We start from the raw sequence: 10059 nt of genomic DNA, 5'->3' as shown, positions 1-10059 counted from the left end.
TCTCTCCAGGGTCACAGAAGGAGGGGAAAGGTATCTGAGAGCTTTGTAGAGAGTGACGGCTGCAGAGGCTCAAAGTGGGGAGAAAAGGCCCCAGCTGGGTGCAGCGTCTTTGTGCTGGTGAAGCTGGGACTCCTGGGAGGCAGGGGGCAGTCTCCGAACGTGAAAGAGAGTCGACTGCAGTCTCCACTAACTAAGCATGAGGAAGGGGCTGACGCCCAGTTTTTAACCCACCATAACCTTCTCCTCAGGGCGAGGTCAGTAAGGAGTAACTCCTGGGGGCATTGCTGTTAGTGCAGCCTGCAAAACCTGTTCGCGTGCAGCTTGGAAATGCAGGGGGTGCTGGACTGGGATTTCTCTAGTGGAGCAGAGCTCAAGAAAGCAGCAGCAAGCACTACCCCACCCCAGCCCACCCCATTTTACTGTAGGCCGTGGTGCGACTTGGGCATAAGTGGACTGAGGCACTAGCCACCCAGCTGCAGCCCACATTGACATCCCCTCCAGGGAACAGGCCAGAGCTGAGGCACGAGCCGCTCAAACACATGCAATATTGTGGTAAACTGAGGACCAGAGAGACGGATGTGAAAATCAGGAGGATTGTTTATTTTAGGTACACACCGGCTCAGTGGACTCACGTCCAAAAAGCTGAGCCCTAAACAAAGACAGGGTGGGGTGTTTGTAAGTGGACTTACGATAAACAAAACAAAAGCAGTTAATCATATGATAGGTCACATAATCTATAGCACAGCATAACTTGTGGCCTTGCATAGCCGGTGGCCTTGTAGCTGCATTGAAAGAAAAACAAGAACTGACTAAATACAGACATTCGTAAAACACGATCACGCTGAAGAAGCCTGAGGAAAGAGTAACAGTAAAAGAATTTGCCTTTCTTTCTTTTTCCTTTACCCTTGCTCTGGAAGTGGGGCGGGGGGTGTCTGGAGCCTATTCCTTTGGCCTTGGTTTTCTGGACAGCATTATCTTATCTGTCCTTGAAGTGAGCTTGCTAGGCAGAGGAAAACTTGTTTTCTTTTTAACCCTTGCCTTGCCTGTTACTTTTCTTGGAGTAAATGAATGCATATGTATTTTAAATTTTTCTGCCCCAGCAGGACACCGCAGGGACTCCCAGAAGGGCCTATGTTTGGAGAGGGGCCTGTGCAGGTGGCAGGGCTCTATATGGGAGGGAGACAGGAGCCAACGAGCTACAGGCATGGACCTGGAGGTGACTGTCCGTGCTCAGACAGGCTGGCGAGACTGGGCACCCAGGCTTATTAATGTGGAAAGATGTCCCTAGGACAGCAAAGGGGCTGAACAGTGAGCTCAAACAGTGGGTGCAGTTCCCCGGGCCTGGGGAGACAGAGGAGGGCTCAGGGACAAGGTATACTGAAAATGGATGCTGCATAAACAGTAGGATCAGGGAAGCAATGGGGCAGCCTGGGAGGACAGACATTCTTCGTGGAGGGAGGTGATTAGCACGTGGGAGGTAGGAAAAGGCTCGGGGCTGGCCAGGCCAGTGTGTGGCTCACTAGCGGAAGGGAAGGCTGAACAGAAATGGATGGGACCACATTGCAGAGGCCCTTGCATGCCACACAGGGGAGTGAAAGAGAAGGGAAATTGCACTTGTAGAGAGGGGCTGCTCAAAAACGAGAACATGGCCTAAGCTTTTCATTGCCCTTAGGTTGGGTTCCTCCATGCTGCCTGGGGAAAGGTGAGATTGTCACATCAGAAATGCAAAGAGAGAGAGAAATGGGCAGAGTCCACTTCTGTGACTCGTAGACACAGCCCTGGTGGGATGCGGAAGGGGGACACCACCTGCCACCACCGCCTGCATATCAGGTGCCTCAAGCAGCAGGAAACTTGTAGACAGCAGCTGCGCCCTGCCAGCCGCGCCTCCCATTCCAAGACCCAGTAAATGCATAAAGGCTCAGATCCAAAAGGAAGGTAGGTGCTGAGCCCCCGGCAGGCTACAGGTGCCACTGGAAAGAACGGACCCTCATCTGTCCTTGTGTGCGATCTTTGGGGTGTCGATTTTCTTCCTGGAAACCTCTGTGGCACCTGAGTTCTTGTCCCGCCTCCAGGAAGAATGAGGTCATGAGGTACACGGAGAAGTAAGGGTGAAGAAGATGCAGAGGAGCTTTACTGAACGTTGGAACAGCTCAGAGGTGACCTGCAGCGAGCTCCTCTCTGTAGGTAAGTCCTCCCGTCCCACTGAGTGTTCAGCTCTCAGCAGAGAAGGCCCTGGAGAGGGCAGCTCCTCTCTGCCCGCTGGTCCTCCTGCCACCTGCTGCTCTCAGCAGACAGAAGCCCCTGGAGACAGCGGCTCCTCTCCACAGGCAGGTTGTCCGGCATGCCTCTGCAGGTCTCTGAAGCTCTCAGCAGAGAGGGTAGTTTCTCTCTGCAGCTGGTCATCCTGTTGTTTCTCCATCCTCTGCCCTGCTCTGGCTGAGCCTGGCGCTTTTATGCACCTCTGAGGGGAGGAAGTGCATGCGGATTGGTCCATGGGCAGCCAGAGGGAGACATCACAAGTCCCCACTCCGGTCCCAGGGACTGCGGGCCCGACCTTCAGACCCTCCCTGGCCTTGCTGGGGACCTGCCTTCTCCCTCCAGGGACTCTGTCTGCCTCCCACTGCCATTCATGGTCCCTGGCCAGGCCCCAACCCCGCTCCGAGATTGGGAGCAGAGAGAGGCCAGGCAGTGAGGACCAGAACCCCTGAGCCTGCAGGGATGGGGGTTGGGGGGCTGGGTCTTCCCAGGCCCCGGCGGTGCAGGCTGCACAGATGCTGGGGTCCTGCTCCTGGGAGCGTGGCCGAAGCCACACCTGGGGAGCTCCTGCCCCGTCAGTTTGGAAGGGGCAGGGCTCCTGCTTGTCCTGGCTCCTGCCTCCTCCGTGGAGCAGGAGGCCGAGGTCTGCAGCTGTGGGTCGGGCGGCTGCAGCTGCACGCGGAAGGCCAGATCCCGCCTGTCCTCGGCTCCCACCCAAGAGCTCAGGGAGGCTCAGACCCACAGCTGCAGTTTGGGCGGCTGTAGCCCACACAGGAGGGTGGGGATCCTGCCTGATCTGCAGAGCAGGCGGCCTGGGTCTGCGGTCACAGTCTGGGTGGCTACAGTGGCACCCGGGGAACGCCCGCCCCGCTCGGAAGTGTGTGGCCCCAGCCAGGCCTCCCTGCTGCAGCTGGTGTGAAGGCAGCGGCCACCACGTGGAGGGGGGTAATTAGCACGCGTGGGGTAGGAAAAGGCCAGGGGCTAGCCAGGCCAGTATGGAGCCATCACTCGGACAGTGGAGAACAGGCCCCATTGCATAGCCTCGCCATGAGGTCGTCTGAGGGAATTCTGGAGGGCTGGTGGGAGAACCCTCATCCCCAGGGCAAAGGCTGTTCTCACGCCTGGCGTGGGCTACAAGAGGAGACAGAATGCAAAGTCATGCCAGCCTCACAAGGAGTGAATTCCTCCTTTTCTGACTATTCCCCATCCACCTCCCCCAGCAGCCCACACGCGGCCCTTGAGCTTCCTTAGCGCATGTTCTCCTTGGCGGTTCTCCAGGGAGCTCACACTGGCTTTCTGGTGCCTGTCAGCGGGCACAGTGCCCACCATTGTGCTTTGTCACACAGATGGAGACATGCAGAGCCACTAGAAGAGGAGCAGCCCACTGGCTCCCTCCGGACCGCAGGTGCTCATCTTTGGCTCCTGAGAATGTGAGAGCTGCAGGAGCCACACACACCCTCTACTCCCAAACAGCCTGGCCTCCCCAAGGTCCTGGCCCTCTGACCCCTAAGCTTTGATATTTGTTCTTTGCTGCAATGTATTAGCTGGGTATTTCACTGTCTTTTTTTTTGAGATGGAGTCTCGCTCCATCACCCAGGCTGGAGTGCAGTGGTGTGATCTCAGCTCACTGCAACCTCCCTCTCCTGGGTTCAAGCGATTCTCCTGCCTCAGCCTCCTGAGTAGATGCGACTACAGACGTGCACCACCACGCCCAGCTAATTTTTGTAATTTTAGTAGCGATGGGGGTTTCACTATGTTGGCCAGGCTGGTCTTGAACTCCTGACCTCAAGTGATCCACCCACCTCAGCCTCCCAAGGTGCTGGGACTACAGGTGTGAGCCACCACACCCGGCCTGGGTATTTCACTTTCTAAGTGGACTGTATCTTTTACCAGTGTCAAACATCTGTGCTATGTTTAAATTTTTTTCTTCTATTATTTTTTAGGTGATATTACTATTGTAATTTCAACTTTCCTTTTTGCTTTCCTGCTAGACTGTCTTTGCCCATTCCTTTGTTTACAAACTTTTTCTGTGGTCTTGTTTTATTTTATCTCTAAATAAGTTACTAAAAATAAGTTGCTAGGCCAGGTGTGGTGGCTCACACCCGTAATCCCGGCACTGTGGGAGGCCAAGGCAGGAGACCAGGAGATTGAGACCAGCCTGGGCAACATGGCGAAACCCTGTCTCTACAAAAAATTTTAAAAAAATTAGCCAGGCATGGTGGTGCATACCTATAGTCCCAGCTACTTTGGAGGCTGAGGTGGGAAGATGGCTTGAGTCTGGGAGGTGGAGGTCGCAGTGAGCTAAGATCGTGCCACTGCACTCCATCCTGGGCAACAAAGCCAGACCCTGTCTAAAAAAACAAAAAAAACAACAAAAAAACTTGCTATATAGAAGCATTTAAAACAGTATCTGGATTATAAGTAGTAAGTGTTTGCTGCTTTTGTCGTTATTAAGAACTATTACAAGAAGTGTCACCTTTTCTGCCTCCAGATAAAATCTCCATTTTTAAGGGAAATTAAATTTGTCACATATATAGCAATTAATAATTTGCTTTGACTTAGTTTTGTTCTCTTGTTTTCTGTTCCTATTAAATATGCTTTCTGTTTTATATTTGCTTCTGCGACTGGGTGATGCAGTTTTCTTTCTTTGTGTCCCCTCTAGTGGTTTGAACATTCTATGACCTATTTCTATATATGCTTAAACGTTTATAAACCATATATATATATATATATAAACTTTGAGAGAGGATCTAGCTCTGTCACCCAGGCTGGAGTGCAGTGGCAAATCATGACTCACTGCAGCCTCGACTTCCTGGGCTCAAGCTGGGCTCAAGTGATCCCCCCACCTCAGCCTCCCAAGCAGCTGAGACTACAGGCACGCACCATGCCAGGCTAATTTTTTAATTTTTCTGTAGAGCCAGGATCTTACTATGTTGCCCAGGATGGTCTTGAACATTTGGTCTCAAGCAGTGCTCCCTCCTTGGCCTCCCAAAGTGTTGGGATTACAGGTGTGAGCCACCTCACCCAGACTGTAAACTACATCTACACTTTTATATTTTTTCTTTAATGTCTAGAAGTGCTGGTCATTCCTGAATGAGACAAAATATTGATCATGCTTTTACTCCTCTTCCATTCCTTTCTACTCTTCCCCACCCAAACTTCCAGGTTTTGTTGAAGTCATGTGGAAGTTAAATTTCGGATGCTCTAACATAGAATCTTTTCACCTTCTATTTTAGGAATTGTGTCCTAGAAATTGCATTAAGCATCACAGATGCACTTGCAGCTGCTACAGCAATAATCACTCCTTTTGGTGGTTTTGTTCACCACCGTTTCTTGTGTTACATGTCTCATCACTTTATTTTGTTACGGGCTCATTTTGCTTGAAACGTCTCAAGTATTTTATTTCCACTATTGTTAATGAGCAGTATATTTTTTTCCGTTTATCTCTGAAGTTCTGTAAAACTTTCTTAGTTGAAAGGTATTTGTTCAAAAATGTAGCTGTAACCCTGGAGGAAGTGTAAATAGTGAGGAAGTGTAAATAGTGAGGAAGTAAGGACCGGGTAAGGAGGTAGAGAGCACTGTTGATGACTCACAGCCCTGACCCCTCACAGCAGAAAGCCAGTCGACAGGTAGTGGTGATATAAACAGGTAACTTAAGGAAGTTAAGAACCTGAAAAACCCCAAACAGAAGCCGTACAATTATTTCTCTGGGAAACAAGACCTGGAAGGATAGGGGAAAAGATGCAGAAGGGACACGGTTAGGAGATTGTTGCTTTTTATTACAGTGCTTTTTGTCAAATTTTACTCTTGAAACGTGAGCCTGCATTATTTTCATAAGTTTCCAGTAACTCAAAGGGACTTCTTAGTGCTGGCCAATCTAGGATGTCAAGTCAGGTTTTAGGTGTGAGTAACTCAGCTGGCTTTTTGTTGGCTGTATTAAGAGAGATTAAACCACAGAAGAGCCCACAAAATCTCTCTCTCTCTCTGTCTCACAAACACACAAATACCTCTGTATGTGTGTTTCTGTGTGTGTGTGTGTGTGTGCGCGTGTGTGTGTAGCCAGCCCTTTCCCTGGTCAGGACCCTCCCTGACTTTTTTCTCCTTTCCTCTCAGGAGCTAAGCTTCAGCAGCATAGCAGAATGCTCCTTCAGCAGCATTCCCTGAGCTGACCATTTTGTTCCCACACAATGCCCCTGCCTGGCCCAGCCTACACTCATGTCCTTCATGAGTATCACCTGCCAGTTCTTGGACTCATATTTACTGCTCCCTGCAGGGCACACAGGGAGCCGGCCATCGCCTCTGCCACTCACCGCATGCTCCTAGACTCTCTGCTCCCTCTGGTCCCTGGACTCAGCCCAGCCTCTACAACCCACTCTGCTTCCTCTCCTTGAGGCTCCCCAGGGCCCTCCATCCTTCCCCAGGGACAATAAGTGGGCCTAACTCCTTTTGAAAAAATTGTTACAACTAAAAAAATGTATTTATATAAACTTAGGGGTGCAAGTGCAGTTTTGATACATGGATGTATTGCACAGTGAAGTGTAGGCTTTCAGTGTAGCCATCACCCAGATAGTGTACGCCGTATCCATGAAGGAATTTCTCATCCGTCGTCGCCCTCCCATCTGCGCACTCTTCTGAGTCTCCAACGTCTATTATTCCACACTCTATGTTATCCTATTTTAATTTATTTTTTCAGTTTATTTTTATTGTAGATTGGCATTATAATTTTATATATTTATGGAGTACAAAGTGAAGTGATATATATCATATGCATATAATCATTGTATATATATTGCATAGGTATACACATAGACAATATGGGATGATTAAATCAAGCGAATTAATATATCCATCATCTCAAATTTTTTTTTTTTAATGATGGGAACACTTAAAAACTCCTCTTTTAGCAATTTTCAAATATACAATATATTGTTATTAACTACAAATACCATTATGTAAACAGACCCCTTGAACATATTCCTTCTAACTGAAATTTTGTATTATTAGACCCACATCTCCCCCATCATCCCCCACCCAGTCCCTAGTAACTGCTATTTTCTACTGTCTGCTTCTATGAGTTAAACTGTTTTAGATTCCACATGTGAATGAAGCCATGCAATGTTTGTCCTCCTTGTGCCTGGCTTATTTCATATAGCACAATTTTATTCCAGGTTCATCCAATTGTTTCAAATGATAGAATTTCCTTCTTCCTATGGCTGAATAATATTCCATTATATATATATAATATATATTATATATGTTATATATTATATATAACATATATAATATTATATATTATATATGTTATATATTATATATAACATATATAATATTATATATTATATATGTTATATATATAATATATATGCCATATTTTCTTGATCAATTTATCTGTTGATAGACACTTGGGTTGATTCCATATTTTGGTTATTGTGAATAACACTGCAATAAACACAGATACAGATATCTCCTCAACATACCGATTTCTTTGATTGCTGGATCATATGATAATCCTATTTTTAGTTTTTTGAGGAATTTCTATACTGTTTTTAATAATAGCTATAGTAATTTATATCCCCACCAACAGTGTAGAAAAATTCCATTTACTTTATATCTTCTCCAACACTTGTTATCTTTCATCTCCTTGAAAATAACCATTCGAACAGCTATAAAGTAATATCTCATTGTTGTCTTAATTTGCATTTATCTGATGATTAGCGAGGTTTAGCATTTTTTCACGTTCTTGGCCTTTTGTATGTCTTCTTTTGAGAAACATTGATTCAAGTCCTTTTTCCACTTTTAAATTGGGTTATCCTGTACTTTTGAGGTCATATCCAAAATATCATTTCCCAGACTAATGTGGAGTTTTCCTCTATGTTTTCTTCTAATAGTTTTATAGGTTCAGATCTTGTAATTAAGTCTTTAACCCATTTGGAGTTAATTTTGATATATGATGTGAGACAGGGGTCTAATTTTTTTTTTTTTTTTGCATGTGGATATTCAGATATCCTAATAGCCTTTATTAAAGGGACTAGTTTTTTTTTTTTAAATTATGTATTCTTGGCACCTTTGTCCAAAATAAATTGACCATAAAATTGTGAGTTTATTTCTGGGCTCTCTATTCTGTTCCATTGGTCTACATGTCTATTTTTATGCCAGGACCATGGTGAATTACCATCATTTTGTAATACAGTTTGAAATCAATTATTGGGATGCCTTCAGCTTGGTTCTATTTGCTCAAGATTGCCTTGGGTTTTGTCTTTTGTGATTCCATATACATTTTAGGGTATTTTTTCTATTTCTGTGCAAAAAAGACATTTCACCCATGAAGCCATTAGTCTTGGGCCTTTTTTTTTTTTTGGATGGAAGTTTTTTTTTTTTTATTACTGATTCAATTTCCTCACTCATTCATTACTGGCCTACTCGGATTTTCTATTTTTTCATTATTCTGTCTTGGATGGTTGTGTGTTCAGGAATTTATCCATTTCTTCTAGGTTATTCAATTTTTAGCATATAATTTTTTATAACAGTCTCTCATGATTCTTTGTATTTCTGTGGTATCAATTGTAATGTCTCCTTTTTCATCCCTGATTTTATTTATTTTAGTCTTCTCTCTTTTTTTTTGTAGTTTGTCTTGCTAAAGGTATGTTGATTTTGTTTATGTCTTCAAAAAACTAAGCCTTTGTTTCATTGGCCTTTTGTATTTTTAGTCTCTATTTTACTTATTTCTGCTCTAATAGCAATTATTTCTTTTCTGCTGCTAATTTCGGATTTAGTTTTTCGTATTTTTCTAGTTCCTTGGGGTGCATATTAGGTTGTTTGTTTGTGGTCTTTCTTCTTTTTTTAATGTAGGTTTTTTGTTTGTTTGTTTGTTTGTTTGAGTCAGTCTCCCTCTGTTGTCCAGGCTGGAGTGCAGTGGCGGGATCTCGGCTCACTGCAACCTCTGCCTTCCAGGATTCTCGTGTCTCAGCCTTCCAAGTAGCTGGGATTACAGGCGTGTGCCACCATGCCCAGCTAATTTTTGTACTTTTAGTAGAGATAGGGTTTTGCCATGTTGGCTGAGCTGGTCTCAGACTCCTGGCCCCAGGTGATCCATCTGCCTCTGTCTCCCAAACTGCTAACAATTATAGGCTTGAGCCACCACACATGACTAATATACACGTTTGCTGCTATAAACTTCCCTCTTAGAACTGCTTAGAACTGCATCTCAGAGGTTTTGGTATGTTGTGTTTTCAATTTTACCTGTTTTAAGACAGTTTAAATTTGCTCTTTTAATTTTTTAATTGATCCACTGGTTGTTGAGGAGCATGCTGTTTAATTTCCATGTATTTATAAAGTTTACAAATTTCCTCCTGATGTTGATTTCTAGTTTTATACCGTTATGGTTAGAAAATATACTTGAAATGATTTAGATCTTAAATTTGTTAAAGCTTTGTTTTGTGACCTAACATGATCTGTTCAGGAGACTGTTCCATGTGCTATTGAGACAGATGTGTATTCTGCAGATTTTGTCATGTTTGTTTGCTTGTTTTTGAGACAGAATCTTGCTTTGTCGTCCAGGGTGGAGTGCAGTGGTGCGATCTTGGCTCGCTGCAACCTCCACCTTTCAAGTTCAAGCGATTCTCGTGCCTCAGCCACCCGAGTAACTGGGATTACAGGAGTCACCACCATGCCCACCAGATTTTTGTATTTTTAGTAGAGACGGGGTTTCGTCATGTTGGCCAGGATGGTCTCTAACTTCTGGGCTCTGTGATCCGCCTGCCTCAGCCTCCCAAAGTGCTGGGATTACAGGCGTGCACCACCGCG

At 45.5% G+C, this 10059-nt stretch overlaps 1 long non-coding RNA gene across 1 annotated transcript; it reads left to right on the top strand.

Moving 5' to 3' along the window:
• Window positions 1-13: 13 nt before the first annotated feature.
• Window positions 14-3707, top strand: LOC135971497 (uncharacterized). The gene is made up of 3 exons (XR_010587759.2): window positions 14-868; window positions 2073-2184; window positions 3603-3707. It is a non-coding gene; the product is annotated as an uncharacterized lncRNA (long non-coding RNA).
• Window positions 3708-10059: the final 6352 nt, after the last annotated feature.

The sequence above is a fragment of the Macaca fascicularis genome, chromosome 6 (assembly GCF_037993035.2).
Source record: "Macaca fascicularis isolate 582-1 chromosome 6, T2T-MFA8v1.1".
NCBI classification, from domain to species: Eukaryota; Metazoa; Chordata; class Mammalia; order Primates; family Cercopithecidae; genus Macaca; species Macaca fascicularis.
Note: the sequence above shows the minus strand (reverse complement) of the source record. Positions and strands in the feature narration are given on the sequence as shown.